This window comes from Ixodes scapularis, unplaced genomic scaffold (assembly GCF_016920785.2).
Source record: "Ixodes scapularis isolate PalLabHiFi unplaced genomic scaffold, ASM1692078v2 PGA_scaffold0__279_contigs__length_252992795, whole genome shotgun sequence".
In the NCBI taxonomy this organism is placed as follows: domain Eukaryota; kingdom Metazoa; phylum Arthropoda; class Arachnida; order Ixodida; family Ixodidae; genus Ixodes; species Ixodes scapularis.
In genome coordinates, this window is record NW_024609835.1 from 139,612,739 (window position 1) to 139,639,512 (window position 26,774).

At 47.3% G+C, this 26,774-nt stretch overlaps 1 pseudogene; it reads right to left on the reverse strand.

Moving 5' to 3' along the window:
- Positions 1-525: 525 nt before the first annotated feature.
- On the reverse strand, positions 526-12,818 carry LOC120848529 (annotated as a pseudogene).
- Between the last annotated feature and the right edge of the window lie 13,956 nt (positions 12,819-26,774).

Sequence of the window (26,774 nt, forward strand, 5' to 3'; positions counted from 1 at the left end):
TTCCAAAAAGGTCACTATGAACAAAATACAAAAAGACAAAAACTCTTCGCAATTTGTGAGGTCATTTTGGGGTTTTAACGAAGTGCCCCCACTTAGATCCTCATTCCCGTGGATGACGAAAACCTCTGAGATCATCCCTACTCTTTTTGGTGATATCAGAAAAATCTGCTCAACCCATCGGCATTGCTGTTAAATTTGCCTTTCCTCTTTCTTACGCTGAAGTCATAGTGATCGATTTTCACGTGATTTCTAGACGTGAAAATGCGGTCCTTATAGCGCCGATAAAACAATCCGCCTTTTTCATGCCCCGTCACATTGGTCCTGGCAATCTCCTGAGCTGTAGCGCGAAACCCTGACACACTAGGGTCGCTCTTCTGCTCGACTGTCAAAGACACTCTGTCTACTCGTAACGGAGGACCAAAGTTACGTGACGCCGGAGCTACGAGAGATCCTCTAATGATCCCGTCTTCCTCCGCCTTTTTCGCCGGCGCGTTGGGACGGCGTACGCTCTCTAGTGCTACGAGGTCGGGCTTTTCTACAACCCGGACCCCCTCATCCCGTTTCTCTGCCTCCAACTCTGGGAGTGCTTGCTCCCCGTCAGCTGTCTTTCGCTCTGGATCACTCGTTAACAAAGGGGCGAGCTGACGCGATTTGGACCTCGTACATGACTGAACTAGTCCTCCTCCCAGTTGTTGACCCCTTTCGCGCAGCAGGAAATCTGACCGGTTAGAAAACAAATAGGGATACTCCAACGGGACTGTTTGAGAGACAGCCGCCTCTGTCACTAGCTCTCCGAACGGGCCAGTTATCCTTACTCTCGCCATAGGCAGACAGACACTGTGCCTCTCGAGCAGCTGCTTGATCCAAACTACCTTTCCAGTAAAGTCGGATGTCGTTACATACGACGGATGAACAACGTCCATCGTCGCTGCACTGTCCCGAAGCACCCTGCACGGCTTTCCGTTTACCTGGAGCTCGTGAAGATAGGGACGAAGAAGCTCCAGGTCCCTGTCACTACCGCTCACGTACGAGAACACAACCCGCGGTTTGTTACACCTGGCCGCTGTGTGTCCCGGCTCCTGACAGTTGTAGCACAGGAACGGCTTCCTTGCCTCGAACTGCCCTTTTTGGCTTTTCCGTGCCTCGTCTTCGTTCGAGGGATCTCCGTTCGAGGGATCTCCGCTCTTTTCTGGGACCTTTCGTCCTGTTTCTGGCTTCTCGGGCCTTTTTTCTCGCGAGCCGTTTCCCTGTCGGAAGGGCTTGCGCTGATCGCTCCGGCCTGGTTCGCTCTCCTCTCCGCTCAGCTTTCTACGCGTTGCGTACTCCTCGGCTAGCTCAGCGGCCCTTTCGACAGAGTCGACTCCTACCCTATCCTGCACCCAGAGCTTGACTGACTGCGGAATGCTACGAAAGAACTGTTCGAGGCACACACACTCGACTACCTTGTCTCGGCTTTCGTACACTTTCTCGCTCTTCAACCATTCTATCAAGTTGGTTTTAAGCCCGTACGCGAATTCCGAGTAGCCCTCGCTGCTCTTTTTGGATGCGTTTCTAAACCTTTGACGGAATGCCTCGGCAGAAAGGCGATACCGCTTCAAAAGGCTCGACTTCACCTTGTCGTAGTCGTCCGCGTCTCTAGCACTAAGGCGCGCGACAACCTCTGCAGCCTCACAGGGCAACAAAGTCAAAAGCCGTTGCGGCCACGTTTCTGGGGCGAAGCTCAACTTCTCACATGTCCTCTCAAAGTTAACTAAGAATAGGCCCACGTCTTCCCCAACTTTAAACGGCTGCAGGAGCTTCTTCATTTGATACGACTCGGCCTCACTTGCTCGTACCGGAGCCCCAACTCTACTGTTCTGCGAGTTTAATCGCTGTTGTTCAATTTCGAGCTCTAGCCTTTTTAGCGCTCGTTCCTCTGCCGCTGCAGCCTGCGCTCGTTCCTCTCTCGCTGCAGCCTGTTCTCGTTCCTCTTTCGCTGCAGCCTGCGCTCGTTCCTCTCTTGCTGCAGCCTGCTCCTGTTCTCGTTCCTCTTTCGCTGCAGCCTGCGCTCGTTCCTCTCTTGCTGCAGCCTGTTCTCGTTCCTCTTTCGCTGCAGCCTGCGCTCGTTCCTCTCTTGCTGCAGCCTGCTCCTGCTCTCGTTCCTCTTTCGCTGCAGCCTGCTCCTGTTCTCGTTCCTCTTTTGCTGCAGCCTCACTTTTAGCGTTCTGAAGTAATTCCCACGCAATTTTAATATCCTCTGCTTCCGCGCTCTCTGAAATTGCTTTACTGATCTCAGATTTCTTCATCTTTTGCTCCACCTCCACACCAAATTCTTCACATAAACAGAGTAAATCTGTTCTCAGTAACCTCATTAGATCCATGATCGCTGCTCTTTAGCTTTGGCTTTGCTATAAAACTTGTCGCGAGGTTGTACACAAACCTAGCGCACGAGTCAAACACTAAGGATTCCCAGCAGTTCAAAATTAATTACCCATAATCTGAAGCCCGGCGAATCTCAAAGCAAAGTCCAAACGCTCACCCACAGATGTAGCACGATGTCGCATGGTCCGATCCCAACTGCTGCCAACCAGTTGTTCGAGGCGGGGTTTAGGCCGCACGTCCGGAAGCTTCCTGGCTCGAGACGACGTCCATTCCCCGAAGTGAAGAACCCAGGGGTTCAGTGGAGGAGGGAGACTTGGTAACGTAACGAAGGGTTTAATTACATGGTAGCGATACAGTCGTCAAATCCGAGAGAACAACGGAGCAGCCTCGCGCTCCGCCTTATATAGGGTCCGTTTCTCCCTCACTCTCCGCCAGGGCAGCCAGTGCGATGCAGGAACCCGCCGTCAAGTGCGACGCAGAAAAGTCCGCCGTCCAGTGCGACGTAGCCAAAGTTCTCCGCAGTTAGGCCATGCCTCTCTCCCTTTTCCGAGCGCACCAACCACCACGCACACACACACACGTCCCGCCAACGTCACGGGCGCGTTGAGACTTGTTGCCGCAGGCCCCGTCACGCAGGCGACGGTCCCAGACTCGTCGGGACTCGTTTCGCGCAGGCCCCGACAAGCGGGCGACGGTCCCGGACTCGTCTTGACTCGTTTCCGCAGCGTTGAAACGCGGAAGAAGGTCGCCGAAGGTTCCATTCTCAACACCGCCGAAGCGTTCGTTCCCAGCGCGGGAAAAGACAACCGCGCACGAGCAGGGAGAAACAAGAGCGTTTCGCTCAATCGGCGGAAACGTGCCCGCGCTCGCAGATTTTCGCTCGCCACCGAAAATTTTCTGGCGGCAGAGACGAGGGAAGGGGAGGGGATGAAAAGAAAAGCGAGCAGGAATCGAATTCCCGGGCGCCGAGTGCCCAAACGGGATTAGCGCGTCATTAAAATGCGCGGTATGCGGAGTCCAGAAGAAATCCATCGAAAGCCAGCACGGCCCGCATGCAAATTCGAGACTTCTACGTGAGCGACGTGCCCCGCGAACGGGCCCGAATCAAAGCATTCAAACGACCCACAAAAAAAAAAGGGGGGGGGGGGGGGGGGGGGGGGACGCGATGGTATCAGGGTGGCTTCCTCTTCCGGAGCCGGGCTGCGGACCTTCCTGCGGAGCGCCCGAGCACGTTGCTGCCTCCACCATGGTACTAACGGTACCGTCCACGAGCAGCGGGAGGCAGGCTGCCATCAGACTTCCCTTCGCTCATGGAGCGAAAGCTCGCGCTGCAGAACCCAGAATCCTGGGTTCCATCCCCGCCCCCTGCCCGTTTCGATCTGGATGAGCATCGTAACCGTGTGCGGTCGTTCATCACTACTGCGTGATGCACTAAAGACCTCAGGCTAGAGGTTGTACTGCACTGGGTACATTTCTCATCTACAGCTGGGAGACTCGTCGGGCGTTGAGGTAGACCAAGTTCTATGCGTTTTAAACATACACACAACAGTTTTTTTTTTTTTTTTTTCCTTCGCTCAGTTTTATTTTGCCCGTTCTCTGCTGAGCCGTTTCCGCACTCGTGGCCGAGCGAAGAGCTGTCCAAACCGTTCTCCGTACTGCAATCCGTTCTCCAAACTTTTTTTTAGGGGCGAAGCTCCTTAGGGGCTAGCCATATCCGTATGTCCGTCCGATGTCCGGCGTCGGGCGCTCGGGCTCACGAGCACGTGCGCACGTGCGCACGTGCGCACGTGCTCCCGTGCTCGTGTAGGGCAAAAAAAAAAACAAAAAAAAATCGCCTCTTCACGTGGTGAATGATGTTGATTGGGGCGAAGCTCTGGTGGTGCTTGTCTGCGTAGACGCTGAGCCGCAGCATGCCGAGCCTTTCGTTCGTTTTCATCCATGTCAGAAAGAGAATGTGTGGTATGGAACGTGGTTATATACGCATATGAGCATTTGACCGCAGCGTGACATGGATGAAAACGAATGAAAGGCTCGGCATGCTGCGGCTCAGCGTCTACGCAGACAAGCACCACCAGAGCTTCGCTCCAATCAACATCATTCACCACGTGAAGTAGCGTGTTTTTTTGTTTTTTTTTCTTTTTCTTACGGTAGAGTGACGTTATTGCTACCGTTTTACGGGATCCGTTGTTCGAAATCAGAGTTGGGTATATTTCAACGTTCGGAGGCCCGCAACAACCGGACATTACCCCTGACTTATTAGGGAAGTTTAGTAGCTCGTTCCGACAACTCCGATAACGACAACCGATGACGAAGCGATAAATGCGCAAAGACGTCGATACAGTGTCGCGGGTATCGTATCCGACCTATCGAACCGATCTACTAAAACTCACCATTTCTAGTTTTCCGTGTATACTGTAGATACCGACAAACACGGAAAATTGACCCCCCTAGTCGGTTTCATCAAATTCCACCCCCCCCCCCCTAACAAAAAAAAAAAAAAATTGGTTTGTGAAGATAAAATCCCAAAGAGACAACGAACGCCCTGACGTCGTGCTTTTCGCGTACCTCAATAAGGGAGTTTTCGTTGATGGTTTTCGCCGTCCCGCAACAGTCTCCGCAACAGTCTCCGCAACCCGCTACGATACCCGGAACTGTACAGTCAAGGTTATCGGCGCGCAGGCGCAGTAGCGGCTTCTTCGCTGCGGAAGGCTTAGTGGGGGGGTAAACGCGGTCTACGAAAATTGGCTCCACTGCATGGATGGCATAGACCTTTTCACCCTCCTCGGCATGGGCGCTGCCACCTTGAAATCACGTGACGCGGCAGCCATTAGGTTGCTTCAACTTGCTGCTCCGCTCTCCCCTCCGCGCCTTGGCGGATGCGTCGTATTCGTGTTTTTCGTCGCGTTTCGCCGCTCTTTCTTGCCTTACCTCGGAAACTGTAGTCTGATACGTCTACTCGACGATTAAGACATCTCAAGGGCTCAGATGCTCTTATGGTAACTGATGTTTGTTTACTAATAGTGGCTGAGCATTCTCAGTAAGAAGCGCGTATATTTATATCGCGCGCTTAGTATCGGAACACGTCAAGAATAGTCAGCGCAAGGAGACTATCTGTATTTCCCGAAAGTATCGTTCTTTGCAGTCACAATATATTGAAAACAGTTTCGTTTGATTATGTGAAAAAGCTCGCGGAGGAGATGAACAACGAACGTTTAACTTGTATTTTATCTGAGGCTAGAGGTAATGGTACGTCAACATCAGGCGATATGTTTGTTCATAAGGTCACACCTACATGTGTATAGGAGGATCTCAATCTTTTTTCGCACTTATGAAGTTTAAGAAATTGTATACCGTCCATCGTAAACCGGAGACACGGACTTGTTGTTGTTTTGTCCGTTTTTTTTTATTTTTCCGTGTCTCCGGTTTACGATGGAAGTTCTTCACCAGCTCGCCTGTGCTTTTACCCTTTCTTTGTAAACCGTGCTCGCTTCCATTTCGACAATTTAAATAACGAGTTCAATCCACTTCATTTATTTTAACATAAAGGTTCGGACTTCCCGCGTAAGAAACTGACGCAGGCACTTAACAGTAACGAGTTTTAGAAAAAAAAGTGCACTAAGAAATAACGTCGTTTCTTTCTATTTGCAAATCCAAAACGCAGTTTGGGTTCGACACAAAAGCGATAATGACGACGCTTTTTTTTTTTTTTTTTTTTGTAGGTTGTATTATTTTTTGTTAGTATCTGGAATCCGCAATATTAGACGCCGAAAAAAAAAAGAAAAAAAAGAGCCGTCTGCAAAACAATCACTTGAGTCCAGGATTGTCGATTGCGAATAGAGGTTTATTTTTGGCGGCTGGCGACGCCGAAATTTATAAAGCGAATTTGTTCAAAGAGATAAATATTTGTTCACACAGGTCCGTGAAGTAGTGCCTAGCGCTAGAATTCTGCAAAACTTTCCGAGGTATTTCTCCTCCTACGCCCTTTAATTTCATTTGGCCATATTTTCGGAAGACAAATGCCAGATTTAATTTGACGGGCCTGTCACTTACATCTTGAGTAAGCAAATGTTCATATAACAATAATTTATTTCCTAGAGCCAATATCGCAAGATGCTGCTAATGAGTACTTCAGCAAGGTTGATAATTTGAGAAGTTTCCTACTCGGCCTGTCAAAACATGCTCGAGTACTGAATTAAAAAAAAGAGTCGGAGTCGATACCACTTGTTTATATTAATTATCTGCGTCACTACACAATACGTTTTTAGTCAGCGAAGTTCACTAAAGTTTGGGTGCCCTCGAAAACCAAACAGTGAGTAGTAAACTCGTGAGTTCATCGGTTCTGACCGATTCAGCACATTGCTAACCAAGCTGTCGATATGCTTCTTTACATTCCCGTGTTAGTCTTTTCATCAGTTTGTTTTTCTGAAAACTGGTGCCATCGAATACGGCCGTAGACGATGGTAATGTTCCCTGTACCTCAGACAGGCGTTTCGTAACCGACCACAATCAGGTACATCAAAGGAGTCGTTAAAAAAAAAATCACGCAATTTAGGCTAAAATAGACCTCGTAGTCCTCAAAGTGGCTCAATACTAAAGTTTCATTGGTTGTGTGGTACAAAAAAAAAAATGAACGTATCGCAAAATTAAGCCAAAAACAACGTAAAACAGCAACATAGCCACGTTCACGTTGAAACCGAAACCAACCAAATTGAAGCAACCTAATGGCGCCGAGTGCGTCAGCGCCCTCTATCCGCCGGTGAGGCAACTACTAATATGAAAAGGCGTCGGCTGCTGTCGGACGCTAAAGAAAACTGAGTATATTTGCCCTCCTCGCCTTCCTCGCCCCCTTTATCTCCGTGTCGCACGTAGGGAGCAGGAAGAACATCGGCCAGAGACACGCCTTGTAGCGAGATCAGCTCCGAACTCTCACGACGGTATTCCCCGAGCAAGTTCTCCGAACTGGTTAGTAGTTCGCGTTGAGGTGTGAGTGGTGGCCGAGGTGGTTTCTCCGACAACGATGACATATCTAAAGAGAACGTGCTCTGACCAACGGAGCTAGTTGTTTTCATATTGTTGCCCTTTTCGAGAGAACACGTTCATCAGAATGCAATCCCAGACTCTCCCTCCAGCCAGCGTGTCAGTGTGGTCTTTCTTTGCAGACAGTAGAGGCAAAAACATTAGGAAGTTTTCGTATATCGTTTCCGCCGTATCCGCATCTCTGCAGAAAACTCTGCAGACAAATCTAGCGGCGCGCATGCGATGCAGCCACGTCTTCATTGCGGACAGCGTAGCGGAGAAAGAGAAGAACGGTCTTCGAAGACTCTCTCGTGAAGCGAGAGAATTCCGGGGTATTTCCTCTAATGTTTTTCTCTTTGTCTTTTTTTTTTTTTTGTCTTTTTTCCCCACAAAATGTGTGTACGGCTAACGTGTCATCAAGAAATATCTTTAAAAAAAGTGTAAAGCAAAAGTTTGGGCCTGATTTCCCGGGTAAATGTAACAGGGAAACACTTCCCGCTAAATACTGGTCTAACCCAACGTGTTCAAATTAAGTTTTACATAAGAAAAACAACAAAAACATGTATATCGGAGGCACGCGTCATTCATTTTGGCGCCTGTCATCCTCCCAGGCGGACACTAAGTATAAGGATAATCATAGTCAATTTCCTTACCAACTCAAATGAATATAGTGAACAAGGTAAGGGCGCAAACGAGCTGGTGGTGGTTAGACATTTCGACAAAAACCCCGAGACTGGGACAAAAAGGGACGGACAAACACAGTCTCAATTGAGACTTTGTGTTTGTCAGTCCCTTTTTGTCCCAGTCTCGGGGTTTTTGTCGAAATGTCAAATGACTATACTCCCCTTTTAATTACTGGAATTATGGCATGTGTTTATATTGAAAACTTCAAGGCGGCCGTATTTAGAGACTGTTTCGTATTGTAGAGTTCTCGTAATCAGTCCGTGTTCCGAGATATGCGTCTACATAGTACACAAATGCCGCTCAATCCGGCTAATTAAAAGAGCTGTGCAACGATTTTAACGTCGAAAGAATCGGCAGCTTCTACTTTTGACAGTCTTCACCTTCTCACAAAGGACAGAAAACACACCTCCTTCCTTCGAAATATTGCGATTACGCCGCGTAATCGCGAGGCAAAAATTATAATATTCCCCGACCTGCAGCTGCGAGCGGCGGCCATGAGAAACACGCGGCATGACGTCAAGGGGGTCTTGTAAAAAGATGGAAGTTGCGCGAATATTTGCTCGATAAAAGGTAACTCTTCTATAAATCTTGTCGTTCCAACATAAATATAAATGCGTCAAAAACCTGGTATCATCGACAGAACTTTTGTCATACGGGGTTTTAGTGGCGCCATCTATCCTAGGTGCACAAAACCGTCATCTCTATCTGCGACCGTGAACAGCGGAACAGCCGCCAGAAGCCGGAGGGGGAGGGGGACAGGGCCGGACGGGTATGGCGGGACCCGGATAAGACTTCCCTCCTTTCGCCATATTGTTCGCGCTGCGCCCGCCAGCACGTGACCACGCGGTCACGAGCGGATTTTTATTTATTTATTTATTTAATATACCTCAAAGCGCCCTTTCGAGCATTGTATGAAGGGGGAGTACACGTTTTTGACAAAAATATTAAAACAATAAATTTCGTACATATTTGCTTAAAGACAAGAAACAATGCAAATATACCCACTAAAAAAAAGTACACTCGTACACAAACAAAAATAACATAATATAACCATTCAAAGGAAGAACACTCGTACACAAACAGGGAGCATCGTGCCAACCAGGCTTACAGGAAAAGAAATTAAACTATCTTCGCACATGAAAAACAAAAAGGACCCCATCCTATGACTCATTCCTGGGAAAAGTGGAACAAACGTTCACACGTACATTTGAATTCGTTTTTATCAGTTATATTTACAACGTGGTGGGGCAATGAGTTCCATGCTGCAATGGCAGGCTGTAATGGCGAGTTGCGTGCGACAATTTCATAAGCGAATTTTGTGAGGATGATCATGTCTGGGAAAGATGCGATGAGGGGAAGGCAATAGGCGTTCCTTAAGGTTAATATCAAAGTAATAAATATTGTGGATGAACGCCAGACGGGAGACTTAGCGCCCGGCGTCTAATAACGGTAAGTTAGCCCTTTGTTTCAGCGCTGAAACGCTCGTGTAAGGTGAATAGTCACTATATATGAAGCGCGCGGATTTGTTTTGAATTTTTTTTTTCTATTTTGGCAATTACGTAATCATGGTGGGGAGACCATGTGATGCTGGCGTATTAAAGCTGAGATCTGTACAAAGGACTTAAAAGCTAGTAAACGAGCCTCTGGGGGAGCTAAATACAACTTGCGTCTGATGAATCCCAAGGAACGACTGGCTTTTCCAGCTATGTATATAGTTCTCGCTGCTCACTGATGGCTCTAAAGAGAAACCTTTACCGGAACCCCGCGCCAACCCCATTGACGCGATTGAGGTCACAGCGCACGTGACTCCGAAGATGGTGAAGAAGTTGAGAGGTGCCGAAAACCTCAAACACACTCGCACGAACTCACATTGACGTACATAAATCGAAAATGAACAATTTCTTTATTTCACGACACACGACATGAGATACAACATTTCCACAAGAACATAGAGACTCCTTTCATTGAGACTTCTGGTGTTGAACTGCGCTCGACAAACTGCAGACATCCACATACAAGTATACTAACTGCGAGTCGCAAAACATTGTGGAGGTTCTCGTCAGTCATTTGTGAAGGCAGGCAACGGGCAGCGAATTAGACAACTTTATCTTTTTTTTCTTCTTTTTTAGCTGACCGCGTTGAGGAGGGGGGGGGGGGGGGGGGGGAGACTGGGGGCCAGAGGTCGCATGATACTGCCTCGCGGGCCGGATCCGGACCGCGGGCCGCTGGTTGCCGACCACTGCCCTAAACTATTTCCCCCTGGCCGTATAACTCACCTGCACAAATCGCACAAGTGTAGCTTTCACTTTTTTTTTTTTTTTTAACAAATATAATTAGATTAAAAAAAAAAAATTCTGTATATGGTTTGCGTGCCTTGCGGGCTCTACAAAGCAAATCAGAGAGCGTACGCCTGTTTGGCTGTGCGCCTAGTTTGTGTACCGGGCCGTGATTTGTAGACACAGCAAAGGTCATGTGGAGGAGGAGGCGAATGATATATCTCTCTCTGCCTCCCTGTTGTAAACGCCGGAGCAAAAATCAGGTTTTCACCAACCAACGCGCAGTCGTGCCGAGCTGATCGCAAAAAAAGCGCTTGCCTTTTTTTTTTTTTCTATTATACGTGATATTACCGGTAAAACAAATCACCGCATATCATTTTTTTTTCTTTTTTCTTTTCGGTTATATGGATTGCGCGCGCACGCTTCGTCGAGTTCAGACCTGAGTGCAACGCGATAATTGCTCAGGAAATGGATTGTTGACTTCGCGTGCGCGCGACTTTACCACGCGGCTTCCATGCTACGCCGATTTAATAGGCCGATCTCACTAAGCGTTCCCCGCATGCGCCCAACGCTTTGTTCATGCAAGCGCAGAACGCTTAGCCGCTGAGGGTATGGCCGCCCATACCTTCGGCGGGTGCAGAGACTCCTACGATGCACGGCGGTGGCGTAATGAAACTGGCTGTGAGATCGGTCTATTGCTCTTTAATTAAAGAGAGGCATCTATCTAAGCGGACGACCGCGTTCGACGAGAAGCGACTAATTCCGGGTCGTCTTCCTTTCCAGTTGTAAAGTAAACCTCCAGCGCAGTTGCTTGTGCGGCTGCTGGAATAGACTCTTCTTAGGCTGCCTCGATGTGCGTGGCGCCGGTTGTATGAAGGCTCCCTAACTCTTTTCAACAGTGCGCGCCCTCTGGCAGCTGTTACGCCGATGTTCCGAGGCTGCTATTGTTTGGGTGCGTACTTCTAAAGATGTATTTCGACAAAACAGCGCAAAAGACACTGACAAAAAAGGAACATGCACACAGGACAAGCGCTAACTCATAGCTCTTCGTTTTTTTTTTTTTTTTTTTTTTTTTTTTTAACAAAACAAAAAATGCAACGCAGCGTTTGACGAGTGCAATGGAGACAAAGACAGCTAGCTTTAGGTCTACCCACTAATCGTTCCAATCAGAGCTCAGCGTCTCTGCGCGCGTTCTCGTATTGTCCTCTCCCTCACTTTCTCGGAGCATTAGCTAAATATAAAATTTTAAATTGAAATATAGGTATTCATCCAACTTAGCTATTGTATTTTTATACTTGTTTTACATTTAAATTTGTGCGTTCATTCTTAGTTAGGTTTATTCAGTTAATATTTTCTCGTTTACAATTACCTTTTTTTTTTTTTTCGGTCCTCGAGACTTTGAAAAATGCCTAATCCGGCACCTTCGTCAAAAAGTTTGGAGACCTTTGGTCTACAGACCTTTCTAAAAAAAAAAAAAAAAGAGCGTGTGGCCGGTGCCATTTTGAGTGCTCGTGCGTATGGCGCGTGCTTTGCTCGCTTTCCGAAGCGACGAACACGCACGTGCTGGACTGTGAAGATCGCACGCTAGACTGCGATTTTGTAAACATTGGAATGGTCTATAGATCCTTTTGCTGTTTAGAAACATGAACTGCCGCTTGCGTCCCAAGCGACTTCCGGTCGCACCGTGTTTGGAAGCCTCTTGAGCTTACTTATGTCACCAGTGCTAGAAAGCATAAATGCTACACGGACAATAAAGTTTGAGATTTAACGACGGCCTTCGGCTGTACAATATTACATTTTGGAGGAGGCAAGTTGGTTTACAAAAATACTCGAAACATTTTAACAGGTCTCGCACTCCTTCGTTCCATTGGCGTTCACCTGGAGAATTGGTGGTTCAACGTTTCATCTACATTTCTTGCAGGTGTGACGTCAAAAACTGGAGCAGCGCCTGGTGGCGTTTTAAAAGGGTCTGGAGTTCCTGAAAAGGGCAACGAAGGGACAGCGCGTGCCGTATAGCGAGCAGATATCATGGCTGTAAGACACGCAAGTGAATGTGGTGCGTTGTTTGTTACCTTTCTTCTTTTCTACAAGTAAAAAAAACGAAAAGTTGCAAGTCAGCGCCTGTCTTGCATCTCTCGTTTGTCCTTGTCTTTTGCGCTGTTTTTTGATCACCATGTACAGGGGTTTTATTAGAGAAGGGATTGTGGCACTGGACAATTACTACGCCCTCCTCACGCTGCACGAGAGCATATACCTGTTCCCCAAATTCTTACCTCATAACTTCACACGTCCACACAGGCCGGAAAGACGCGATTCGCTTGGCGTATACGCTTTCAGCCGCTTTCAAAGGTTTTCAACACCGCGACTGAACTCATGGTGGCATTCGTTATAACTTATAACAGCATACCAGGCAGTACGCGTACCCCGCAAAGTCTTGGCAAACTAGCGGATACGGCTGAAGACGTCATATCTTACCGACATGTTTGCCGCGCACGCGAAGCGGATCGCGACTGTTTGGACAGCCGCCGCCACTGTAGCCCGCTCACCCATAGAGTAATATACACAAGGTAAAGAGCGGACACTGCCATAGGCCCCAGCGGCCCAGATAGACCAGTGACAGGTAGCGCTCCTAGCGGGCGGTATTAAGTATAATCTGATTCCGTTTCCGGTCAAGTTAGTTTCGGTTTCGGTTTGGGCGTTTCTGCTCCGGTTCTCCAATACCCTTCTCTCTCTCATTCCTCCCCGCCTCGCTCATCTCTCGGGAGCACCTTGACTCCAGAAGCCGCTGTTTATTTTTTTTTTTAATACTGACAAACTTTTGCTCTATTTTTTACGATAGAGTCCGTGCATTATGTGTCAAACAATATTTCAACTTACGTCACAAAGCAGAAGCATATATATTTCTTGTTCTTTTTATATTGTAAACCATTGAAGTTACACAATCACCGCATTGACTCCTGGCTGGTGGAGCATTTTGGGGTCAGCAACAGTAAGTGGTTCGAACACATTTTATTGGACCACATTCATGTACACATGATTTACTTCAGAAGCTCTGTATGTTTTATACAAAAGAGATCGATACTCACAAAAATAAATGAATATGAAGGACTTCGGCATTCGTACACTTCGTAATAGATTCTTAGTGGAACCAAGTTAACAAAACCCTTCCACGGAGAACATGCTGTATGATACATTCACTTTCACGCCGACTCGAGTACGGGAAGTAAGTGCAAAAATAAATAAGACATCGCTATCATTACCAGTCATAAGAGTATAATAACAGTGCGAAGCCCACGCCGGATAGTACAAATTCCCGATTTCCGGCAAATATAAAAAAAAATAACACCAATTTGCATAGCCTCAAACTCACTGCGGGCGAGCCATTACCAAACAATGAGAACTCTATTCGAAATCTGACAAGATTCAACGTCCCTAAATATTCCCCGAAATTGTTCAGAAAAGAAATATGGCATCAGAAAAAAGCGGCTAAAAAACTATGGACAGTGGATACAAAAGTGGATACATTTTCTTTCAGATATTGTTAGCCTCTATACACTATTTTCTATCGAATTTTTTTAGAAAGTGGACAAATATTTTTGTTAGGGAGCCGTGATACACATTCGCTGGAAAAAGGGGAAACAAATATTTGGAGAGCAAGCTGCACCGCCCACTTAATCACTTTTTGTTTTTGGTTTGGCAACCGCCTCTGTTAATACGCTATTAACAGTTAAATCTGTCTCGTTCTTACTAGCCACTGAAGAGTGCAACCGAACTTTGTCCGAATTCCGGTTAAGAAATCAAACATGTCAACACGAGCGTATTCTGCAAAACAATTTTAAAAAACCCTTTGTGGTACTCCTCTCGGCAAAGGCGAAAACCACCCAGACCTCAAAGTGTGCTATACAAGGCGGCACACACTCCTCGAACATGTGTCACACTCTCTATTATGGGAAGAAAGTGATTCTCTAGTTGCTGAATGAAATGAAAGGCAGCCTGTGATGGTACTACTAAGTTCCCGAAGAATTTTCCAGGCACGTGGTATGCTTTAGGAACAAGACAGTACTGGTGAGGCCTGGTCAAGTTATTAGACTCATCCGATAGCAGCTCAGAACAGCCACAGCTGTAAGTTGTCTGTTCAAGCAAAAGCTTGATCAAATAGCCCCAAACGTAATAAAAACGTGGACGAGTCATCAATTATGTTAGTCCTGACGTCTGATGCCAGCTCAGAAATATCCTCTAGTCGTGGGAAGCTATCAATTGGAAGACATTCCACAATGTCTGAAATTAAACTTTCATGGTGCGAAGATATTTGCAACTCCTTTAGGAGGTCAGCCTTGTCATCTTCTACGTTTTCATTGTCCGACAGTTTGAACAGTTTCTTTATCCAGAGGCGTTTTAGTCCTGAGGTGAACTGATGCACATTTGGGTTTGTGTTGCAGCCCAGCATTTGTCGCATACAGCTCCAAAAACGTTCTCAAGAGTGTCTTGCTGCAGGCGTCCTGTAAGAACTTAAAGTCATGGCTGCTTGAAAGCTCATCCCAGAGCATGAGGACAGTTTTTATAGTAGCTTGCCACAAAATGATGTCTTATGGCTGCCTTCTACTTTGGAACTGCCATGCTGAAATCCATCCGAGTTACTGGTGGAGAAAATAAAGTATTTCAGATTCTCCCTTCAGAATGGCATGACGCAACTTCTGCCCTGCCTTCTTGAATTTTTTAGCTATTTAGACAATAGGCTGTAGCCATGGCTGCCTCAGGAAGTTCCTTTGCATAAACAAGAGATATGATTACAAGAAAGATTGGGGCACTCAGTACCTGTGGGGCACTATTTTCTTCCATGTTACAGAAAGGTTTTTGAATAAATGTGTCTCTCAGTAAGTTTCGGAGTCAATTGCAAGCTAATCTCATGGATAGAACAATGAAGTTCAACAATAGAAGACCGCTCAATGACCTCATTTCCAATGCAAAGTTTGTGGGCTTGGAGATTGCTCTTGGTTGTTTTGGGAAGGTGCGGGACATCAAAGACAAAGTAAACGTGTTCGTTTTCAACTTCAAAAAATGGCTTATCACCACACACACACCAAGCTTACGTTTGAAGCCTCCTAACCACAGACCACAGCCTTTACTGTGAAGCCAACAGTCTTAAAGGGGCGATGCATTGATATTTGTTTTTTGCGCAAATACCGCTTAGAACGAATCCCTGACGTTAATGATTTGTAAAATATACCCGTTCGTTTTCACCACATGCAATCGAAGTCGCAGAAAAAAAATGAAGAAAAACGAGCAGAGTTCACCCCCTCAACTCGCAGCCAGAACAAGCGGCCCCGTGATCTGGAGCCGATTATATGCCGCCAATGTTGATCATAGTCATGCGCTGGGGTTGGCAAGGCATAGGACACGCGCTGAGTTCCAGACATTGTTATGGTTCGGCTGTTGTCGTCATTGCAGCGATTTGACACAGGACACTACCCGAATGTTTCTCGAGCTATCGATTATCACGAGCCCAAATCGAGTGTCCACGCCATGCTCGGGTCCAATCTATGAGCCGTATTCAAATATTGTCACTGGGCGGTACTGCTACCGTCCAGCTATGTCATCAGGTTTTTCGAAGGAGAGATTGAATAAAAACACTGGGTTTTGTCCTCGAAATTACAGCGCAACAGAGGAGTTTCTTGGTCAGTGGCGTTGCGTGCGAGTATCCTTGAGTCCCTCTAGTGCCAGTAAGCTCGTCTAAAGTGAAAAACATTCCAATTGAATATCATTGCACCGCCCCTTTAAGCTCCTGAATGAGAGAAATGAGGAGACTGCGTTAAACAGAAGACGTTGTTGCAGTGTGCACAACAGTGTGTGCAAACGCACCTCCTGGAAATTTCAGACAGCATAACAACCAAGGGTCTATCTGCAATGTTAGAGGTTCGTTCAACACCGTCATCTGTAAACCCATGGACAATGTCGTGTGCAAGGTCGTAAGTTAAATTCTTTTTTTAAAACAATCTCATCGAAAATCAACATGCACACACGTTCAAGTGCAGCCAGACAGCCCGGCAGAAAAAACAGCGCGAGAAGCTCGAACCGATCGGCTCCACGAATTCACGCCGAGCATGCGAGCACGCGGGCGGTCATGCGTCACCTTGATTGATGCAAAGTCGACCGAACATGATGCAGCAGAAAGCACAGATGGACAGCACGCACGGCACGGACGAACGACGCAGGGACGAGCAGAGGCCATGCAGAATGATGCAGAGGCGACGGTGTGCAGGCAGGCAGGCCATGGCAGGCGCCATTCATCACGTGGTTTTTGTGACGTATTTGATTTAATCTATTTAGTCGTTTTAAGTACTTTAAACAATTTTAAAGCATTGCCATTTAAAAAATAAATACTTTTCACAGAAAGAGTTTTAATTAATTTTAACCAAATTGTAGAAAAGCGCCACGTAGCGGAGGGTATGAAACGCACTATCTGGGCCGCGAATTGGCTTCTGTGTCCTCTCTTTACGTTTACTATATTACTCTATGGCTCACCCACAAGCTGACATTGCGGTGGAAGCTGCCCACTGGCCGGACCAGTCTTTCACCGCGGGATCACGCCCATGCAGAGCGGGGTCAGGCGATGAACAGGAGGTAGCCGATAGGTCCGACGAACACGTAGCTCTTGTCGCTCTGTGAGCTTAGGGCTAAACAGAGTCTGTCGACTACGGAGGGGCCCGATTAGAGCCACTCGAGGAACCGTATTTATTCGTGACCAGGGTTACAAGGCCCCTGAACCACAGTGCCCCTGACGGGAGATGCTTGAAGCCCGAGCAAACTTTTGCCGCCTTGGCCGGCCTTGTTTCAGACACTACTCTCGTCTTCCGTCTTGGTATAGACACTCGCTCTTTCTTATCCAACAATCCTTTCAAATCTTGCTTGATTTCGATCTGCTCGGATGGAGTCGCGGCAGACGCGCTCAGCCCCGGGAGCAAAGATCCCGTATATACCGATGAGCAGGTTCCCAACGTTTCAGCATTCGATACACTCTAAGCCCGGTCCCACTTAGTAAGAGGGACATTTCTTCGATTTTTTCCCACTTAACTTTAAGGGGGGCGACAGACCTCTTAATATTACATGGGGATGCTCCCTCTTAATTAAGTGAGACACCACCCCTCTTAAAGTAAGCGATAAGGCGTCTCGCTTAAATTCGAGGTCAGTCCCACTTAGTAAGAGGGACATTTTTGAGATATTTTCCCCCTTAAATTTGGAGGGATGGTGGCCCGCTTAAAATGCAGGGGTATATAGTCCCCCTTAACCGCTCATTCACACTGGAAGCGGATCCGCGTTCGCAAAGCGGTTGCGAACGCGGTTGTATGAAGGTCCAGTGCAATGGACCTTTTCCGAGAAGCGTTCTGCGCACGCGCGAGCGCCCGATGCCAAGCGGTGGAAGTCGGCACGAAAAATCGAGGAAATTCGGAATGAGGCTGTAGATCGACGAGTAGAACACGTAATTGCAGCATATATATAATTGTGTTACACAAAAAAAGAAAGTGGACGGAAAGAAAAACACGACGTTTGGGTGGACGCTACGGATTTCCCTTTTTAAAATCGCGTTGGGCACGCGACGCAGCTCAGAGAGCGAAGCAACTGGTAGCGTAGCTCCCATTATCGATTGGTAGCGCAGGTAGGTCATTTCCTCGATTTTTAGTTCGTGTAGCCACCGCCTGGTGCCGTCGGTATTTGGAAAAGGTCCATTGCACGCGCACACGATGACATCAAGTGCACGTGCAATTGAATTGGATCTTTATACAACCGCGTTCGCAACCGCTTTGCTAACGCGGATCCGCTTCCAGTGTGAATGAGCGGTAAGGTGGGGTCGCACTGCTTTTACATCATACAAAATACCCTGCGTATACATGTTCCAAAACGAGTCACCCCGACATCCGTGCCTCGTACGCCACGAGGCAACCAATTCACGAGGTAGCCTTGTTACATGACATTCGAAGCACGGATGTCGCGGTGACTCGTTTCGGAACATGTCTGCACAGGGTATTTTGTATGATGTATAAGCAGTGTGACCCCGGCTTTAGGTTATCTCTTTTATTTTATCGTGGAATTTCTGCTCCTTCGTGTTTTGACTGTCAGCTGACATGCTGCAGTGCAGTGTTGCGATTCGCGCACTTTCGCGGATATTGTTTAGCCAAAGATATTCTATGCTGCGTAGCAGAAGTAAAAATTGATCGGTATATCATGTTTGATAAACGAAATCAATATGAAAAATAAAACAGTAGCAATCTTTAAAAGTAAACACATGTTTTATTTGCCATGAAACAATACAATAGATATAAAAATAGTAATTTTATAACGATTTTCTGGTAGCTTATACAGATAAAAAAGACGTTAGAACGAAGCCAGAAATTGGCGTTTCTTAGGAATTATCACACAAAACATTTCGTGCTGTAAAGTGACCCTTTTTGGCTATCATAAGCAATAACAATGCGACCGTGCTGAAATTGCCTTTTTACAGTGGATATCGCAAAAATAACACTTCACTCTAAAAAAAAAGCTCGCGCGTCTACTTTCCTGTACAACACTTGGAAAGCCAATCACCATAACGCACGGAGGCAGCGCAGTGAATGTTAATGCCGACACGTATGATTATACAAAAGAAAAAAAAAAAGAAAAAAATGCAGTCTGAGTTGTGATACTAAGCAATGCAAGCGTGACTTTTTCTATTGCTTAATGTCACAACTCAGACTTCGTTTTTTGGTCTAATCATATGTTTCGGCAACGTGATTCGCTGAGCTGCCTCCGTGAGTTACGGTTATGGGCTATCTAAATGTTGTTCGGGGAAGTAGGTTCATGGGTATTTTTAGAGTGTAGTTACATGCTTTCTAGCATTAAAATAAATTACGCGGCGTTTGTTGCAATCAGCAGAAGCTCAGAATTTCTGTTGTTTTTGAACGGCCATAAGCAATTTTCTGAGCTTCTCCGACATGAATTGAATCGGAAACTCGTCATTTTCAACGAGCAGACACTGGAGGAGCCCAAGGATTTGTCCATATGCCGCAGGTTAGGACAGTCACTTTATGTAATACACGCATAAGCACATGACTAGTGCCTCCTCCAGAGTCGTGCTAGAGGAGAGGTTCACTGATTGATTCCCAGAAACGATCTGTTTTTCAAAACCGAAGAAAATCCTGGGTCCTGAAACTCTTTCGTCTGGGGTACGCTTGTCCTGCAAGCAGCAATTGTTCGAAAATTGTGGCAGCGTCGAAATTACATTTCTATTTTTGCATCCGCTTTTTCACTTACCGTGGTGATGAGAGAACTTCTGGCCAATCGAGAACGGAGGTGGTCTTCAATGTTCAAAAATGTTGTTGGGTCGTCTCCGCAGAAGGCCCTCTTCACCTCCTCCAGTTTTCCCAGCATGGTGACCATTGTGCTTTGGAACCGAAGCCCTGCTTCCACCTTCAGCTGAATGAGAAATCGTAGTGTTTTTTTTTTAATTTTTTTAGACACAAAGAGAGGGAATTACAATGAAGGTAATGAAGCGCTTTTACCTGTTTTCAAGGAGGCGGTAGGAAACAAAATAAAATGCGAACCGTTAAGAGATTTGAAACCCAATCTGTAGTGACTGAATAGATCATCTAAAAAAGTATAATTATTAAATATTGTAGGTAATAAAGCAAGGATGTATGATTTTACTGAACTTTATGGCACCAAAAACGTATGTTCGTTTTCATATAATAAATTTTCTAAATTAAAGTTCTAAAAAATTACATGAAGCCCAGGTCAAGATCAAACCTCGTAAAATTATTTTTTTGTGCGAGTACTGACTCGCACGAAAAATAATTTTACATGGTTTGATCTTGACCAGGGCTTAGTGTAATTTTGTAAAACTTTAATTAAAAAAATATATTATATAAAACAAACATGCGTTGTTGGTGCCACAAGGTTCGAAGTTTGCAGAGAACAAGGTTTGCTCAAAATTCTGCCTTGGAAAACATGGATTTTATTTGCGGCTTGAAGCTGCAGAAAAGATCTGATGCATTTTTTTTTTGTTTTCTAGAAAGCAACATTCGTTTATTCTTTTTTTTTTCGTAAACAACGTTTATGCTAACAGAACGTGAATGGAGCCTACGTACATACCAGAATATAAAAAGTTCATACTCACCGAGTTCGCTGTGAGCAAGTGGCCACAGTAAGCACACCACTCCGGGTGGTGCGTTCCACAGTGCACAGGGTCCCGGTAGAACTCTTTACACGAGGCTTCCGAGCAGAACCCCCGACTTATTCCCCTCATGTCAACGTTCATAGTCATTGCCCCACTGTGAAAAACAAGATTTGTAACAGTCACTTAACGGCCGTTGTCAACCTATAATTCGTCTCATCCTACGATGGACTAAATAAAGGCCAAAGCCACGGGCCGCCGGGTCCAATCACGTTCCACGCTAAACTATGACACGCTTAGCATTGGTTAGGTTTGGACGAATAATGCTCCCAATCCATGAACGCTGCGTCATTTTTATAGCTTCGACACTGCAAGGAGCCAGTACGTCGTGGCTTTCTTTGCAATGTAAAAATGTTGAGTCACTCATGGCTCGATCCGAAGCACTGTCCGCCCATTCCCATCAGTCATCCGAGGCGCGGGCACCGATACGTTCATCGAAGCGAAATACCACGCAATGTCTAAGTGGCTCGTGGTTGGACCCGGCGGTTAGTAGCTTCTGCCTTTAGACCATCGTAGGGTCAGACGAAGTATAGCCCTAAAGCGCTCGAGAATACAAAAAAGAAACATAAAAGCAATTTTTCGTCTATATTTTTCGCGCGTTTGCGACACAGAAAAAAGAAATTCAACTAACCACAGAAAACAAAGCCGAAAACAAACAACATGCATAAAATCTCCAAAAAGAAAGCATGGTCAGCGCCTTAAAAAAAAAAAAATAAGAGAGACCGGTAGCTTTGCGGCCGCAACCGTCAAAATATAACAAACAAAAGAAGCAAAAAAAAACACTCCAGGGAAAAAAACAACAAGAAACATGCGCTCCCGGGCCACCGCTGCCCCCTTCCCCTCTTTCCGCAGAACGCAAAGCGAACGCGCGAAAGAACTTGTTTTTGTTTTCATTTGAATTAGATGGTTCCATCCTCCTCACACACACACGCACGCACGCATACACACACACACAGGCGCACACAGACACACACACGCGCGCGCGCACACACACACACACTATGGCTTTTTGCTCGCCTCCCACTTGAAGCAAAAGTTGATACCCTCTTCAACGCTAACGATGTGTACCACATACGGTTACGAACACTGACTGCATGACGAGCGGGTAACTTTATCTCCCCTTCGCCTTCGGGAGGTTGAAACCATCCTTTGTAGTACCCGATGCCGACAGTGCACACTCACGAATAAAGAGCAAAGAAATTGCCGCTTATAAAATGGCGGGTAGCAGTCCCAAAACTTGCAGCTCGAGCTGGGAGAAGATCGAACGCGCGTTCGAAATTAAAAAGTAGACAAAAGCGTGGGACACAAAATGGTCTGATATCGCCAGCATAAGACAGAAGCATACACATTGGGACACCCTAGCCCGAACTATACCGTTATAAGTGTTTTGTGCGAAAGAGAGCCATGCGGCTCACGGCAGGGCCAACGACGGGCGAGGCTTTGTCCTAGCTGAACGAGGAGATCGATGCAGGAGGCGACCGCGGACTGCTGCAGTCAAGCTGAAAACTCTCACTCTACGGGCAAAGCTCGTGCATTTCACAGCCAGAGTGAAAATATTGATGGCTCGTTATTCACACCCACAATGTACTCAAAAAAAAACGTCAATGTAACAAGATTACTCACCCGAAGGAAGTTAAACGACCATCATGACGCTTGCGACTCTCTGGCCACGACCGTTTCCAGCTCCGTGAATTGGCGCCAAACCTTAGCACCGTCTGAACTCTTTGTCGTGGATTAGTGCGCCGGCACCTTTCCTCTTGACCGAACTACATTGGTCCACTTAAGAGGGACCAGTCCCCTCTTAATATAAAAAGAGAAGCATGCATTTTTCTGTCGGTCTTCCCTACTCAGAGGGACAAAGGAAACGGATTCCTTGGTCTCTCTTAATATGTTGCTGTCCCTCTGGATGTTGCTGATTTATTTTTCCATTTCCCTCTTAAAAAGAACTTTCCCCCTGGAAGTATCGTTGTCCCCTCTAAAATCAGAGGGACAGTGTTTTTTATGAGAGACCGGTTTTACAGTGTAGCTTTATCGCTACTGTCCCAAAGCCTCCCTCTGTGAGCAGCAGGAAACGGCACGCACGACCGGTCGATGCTGCCAAAGCGCGCGGCGAGATCACCGGCAGGGCGCAGTAGGCGGCAATTAGGTTACGGCGTCGAGAGGGAGTTTACTGCGGGCCGGCCCGTCGCAAGTTTTATCAGCGCCGCTTTTATGGGCAGGGCCCTATGAAACATTCCCGCTGCCGGCACGACACAGGGATCGCCGGGAAATGCGCGGAGGACGTCACGTCGGATACACCGACCGGGCAGTTAAGTGTACCGACAGGTAGCGACATCTCATGCGAAATTTTCGCAACTCAGGCGGTTCGTTGCCCCTATCATTGGACCAGATCTCGAACGTCCAAGTGCCCTGCCCAACTGTCAGTGACACAGCGCTCGTGCGCAATCAATTGGTGGTTAGGCCCCCCTAAAGCTGCCCCTTGAGGACGCCACAGTCGCGTCGACCAGCAGCCAGCCCAGGCAACTTCTCCTGTTCATTATTGGAGGATATGTGCTGCGCGGAACGTTGACCCGTTTCTCCTGCACGGCCGAACTTGGGGAGCATTCCGAAATGCTATACATTTCCGTCTGAGCGTGACCGAGTGCGCGGTGGCCGCTTCTGACTTCTTAGGACGAGACAAGCACGCAGGCACACTGACGCCCATATATTGCATAGCCGGAGAACACTTCCTATATGCGTATATTTCGCCGTCTTTCTTTCTTTTCTTTTAAGCGACATTTTTTAACCGTGTGCTCAAAATATTTCTGAGAACATTAAAAGATCCCTCGTAGACAGCGCGACGATTCTGACCTCGCAAACACCGGAAAATCTTCGCTATAGTTCTAGGAACCAACAAGCCAGCCAGAAAAGTCCACGTCGAAGGCGGAGCTTTTCGTAGCTTGCACCTGATTACGGTACAGTAATTGACACCAACTAGAAGGCGCCTTCTCCGCTTTTCATCTTTGGCGGAATATCACTATAGTGAATTTAGTCAATTCCATTCCTCCTGGCTCATCGCCGCCGACGACGACGACGTGACTGCCAGTTCTTGGCCCCTTGAAACGTTCCTTACATGTTCTCGTTAGAAAAACGGGGGAACATTTCGCGTGCGTGTCCCTTCGAGCAATAAATCATGACTCGCGTAATGTGCGGAAATGTTTTTGGCCGTTTGCTAAGCGTCCCTCCCCTCTTTTCAGGGTCCCGCTTGCGGCTCCAGAGATCGCTGAAAGGGGCGCAGGTTAGACATCGGGCGAGTTGAGCAAGACCTTTGATTTGGCGACGCTCAAAGCGTGTGCCTGAATCTGTTCCGAATATCGGCTGGGTAGCGTGCAACTGCCCGCGGGGGCGCCCGCGGGCGCGACGCGGGAGACGTCGGGGAGATTTATGGCGAAGAGGCGAAGCCAGCGGAAGCCGGGCATCGGCGCTGGCGCGCGCTCGCTGGCCGCATCCCCACCGCGCGACCTTGGGCGAGCGCCTGCGGACAGGATACGCTATGCCAGTGACCGTCGCAAGCGAGCTGCTCTACCCCAAGCGGCAAACTACGCGTCGCCGACGTTCGTACGTGCTGTACCGCTTGCTACTCCCTTTCACCTTATATGCGCCTCACTCGATGAACGTGGCCAGACTGAATGTCGGAAAAAGTGAGATCCCGGTGATGCCGAATACTAGAAAATGCTGTACTCCATTCACTGATAAGCTGACAGGAAGGTGAAACATAAAAAAGCATCTCTCAATCTTCTTTTATTATTATTAATATTATTATTGGGGCAGCTAAATCGTCGCACCGCGGCGCAGCTTGCCACGAAACTTGACCGCTGTAGGCCCACACCCAATTCTATGGTTTGACCTTGACTGTCGAAGTGAGCATTATTCGAGTTAATGTTTCTCCTTCGCGATAAAGCGGGACACACATTTTTGGGTGATTTCACTTGCACAGGACGGTAACTCTTGCAAATCCCGTACGCCACTGAAAAAAACAACAAAAAAAACAACAGTTGCATTAATTTAATTCTAGGCCATGATTGTGTGCTCATCAAGGCGCCGTTGTTGCTTACCGAAGGTTACGGCCATTCTGATCACTCCAAAACAAGACTTGCTGCTCTCTGCGAGAGCCCGAGCCACAAGTACACCCAAGGTTCAGACCGATGCTGTGCTGCTTAGATGCAGCGCCTTAAGTATACGCAACCTTCAGCGATGGTAATACCGCGGTGTGAGAATTCCGCTCCCTAGCTCCTAGATTATTGACTCCACTATAAAGGTGCTTGCCTACACCTTCCTGGCGTGAAAAAGTAAAGTAAGCCTCTAAAACCGCCCGTTTATAGCAAAACTAGAATTACATATCGCAGGCCCAGCCTCGTACAGCTGTTCTACGACGATCATCCAGATTACAGCCATTTTGATAGGCACCAGTGCGCCCCCTATAGGTCGTGAAAGTTGCGAATACGCAGAAGCAATTCATTTCACTTATATTTCCAGCCTTTTTCTTAGCGGCTCCGACGTTACACCTCACTCGTCGCGTTGTTTCACTCTATGGGTAGCGTAAGTGTTTACCAGTTTTTCTTACGCTTACGGGGTAATCAAATCAGGAAGCCAGCTAAAGGCTAGCGCGTGAATCATTGACATTTGTTAACCAAAGCCAGCCGCAAGCCAACCCCCCCCCCCCCCCTTCCCTTGCCGAAATAGACCGATCTCACCAAGCGTTCCACGCATGCGTGACGCCGCCATAACTGTAGTTCATAGGAGGCAGACGGCAGTTCACGAGTCAGCTCGTTCCGCCTCGTTGTGATGGAAAAAAAATATAATAATTAAAAGGACTCGGAATTCCAGTGCGGTGAATATAAGAAGGTAGGTATTATTTACAGTCGTTTAAACAAGAAGTTAGAAAACAATGGTGTGGCTATATATATACAGAGTTCAGTTCGCCGCATCCGCTTACGGCCCGGTGGTGCACGTCGACGTAGGCATGGCGTTCATCTTGTCCAGGGAATGTTCAGCTGCTTGCTAGGCACAGGCGGAGGCTTCTCAGCGAGCTTGGGTGAAAGCCCCACGGGCCTGGACTCGTCCGTCCGGGCTCCTCCATGGCTGCCGGGACCACCGCTGTCGAGCCGGGTTCCGTGTCGTGCCCGCCCTTCTCTTTTTTCCAGGCACGAGCTTGTGGCCCCTCTTCCCTTCTCGTCGTCGTCTTCGTTTTTTCCGTTTATCCCACTCTTGCCTTGAACCTCTTTGTCTTTTACTCAGTCCACAGTGTTGCTCAGTCCAACTCAGTTTCCGCGCGCGTTGTTTTCCTCATCGTTGGTTCTCCCACATCATCACAATTACCCCCCTTTTAAGACAATTGTTTACCAAAACTTTTAAGCAAAATAAATAAGACCTGTAGTCAAAACAAACAATTGTTACCAAACCACACGAAAATGACGAAGCGTGTTTAATACGTAGGTAAATTATTACCTCCCCCAAAACAAATCCAGTAACAGCTGTGGACGCATTACATACGACTTGAATAGTCAGCTCCAACATTCTGGCAGCCCTTAATGTACGTCACTTTAAAATCGTACTCGGCGAGTAACAAACTCCATCTCAATACGGGACTATTCAGATGCCTAGCAGAGTGAATGTATTCAAGCGGCTGGTGGTCGCTCTGTACAGTGAAGCGTTTGCCAAACAAGAATATGTGGAACCTTTGCACTTCCCACACGAGGGCTAGGCATTCACGCTCAATGGTGGAATACGCGACTTCTCGAGGCAGTAACTTCCGGCTTGCATACGCAACCGGATGCAAGACCCCTTCATGTACGACGAAACCGTCCGATCTGACGTCCGACCGCGCAATACGACGGTCGGAGGCGAGGGTTTTCAACGCTCTCCGATGCTACGAAAACCCTCTCCCCCCAAGTTCATTCCGGCAGTCCGCACGTCGGATCGGACGGTTTCGTCGTACATGTGTTTCGCGCTTTAGTACGGCGCCCAGACACCTTTCCGACGCGTCTGTTCTTAAAATAAATTCCTTCGACAGATCTGGAGATTTCAAAATCGGCTTATCGGAGAGGAGTTTCTTCAGTAGCTGGAACGCTCTCTCCTGTCTTGCCTCCCAGATAACCTTGTTGGCCGCTCTTTTCCTTGTCAGCTCCGTCAGAGGGAGCGTTGTCTCGGCGTAATTGGGAATGAATTCCCGGTAATAGCCGGTCAGCCCCAGG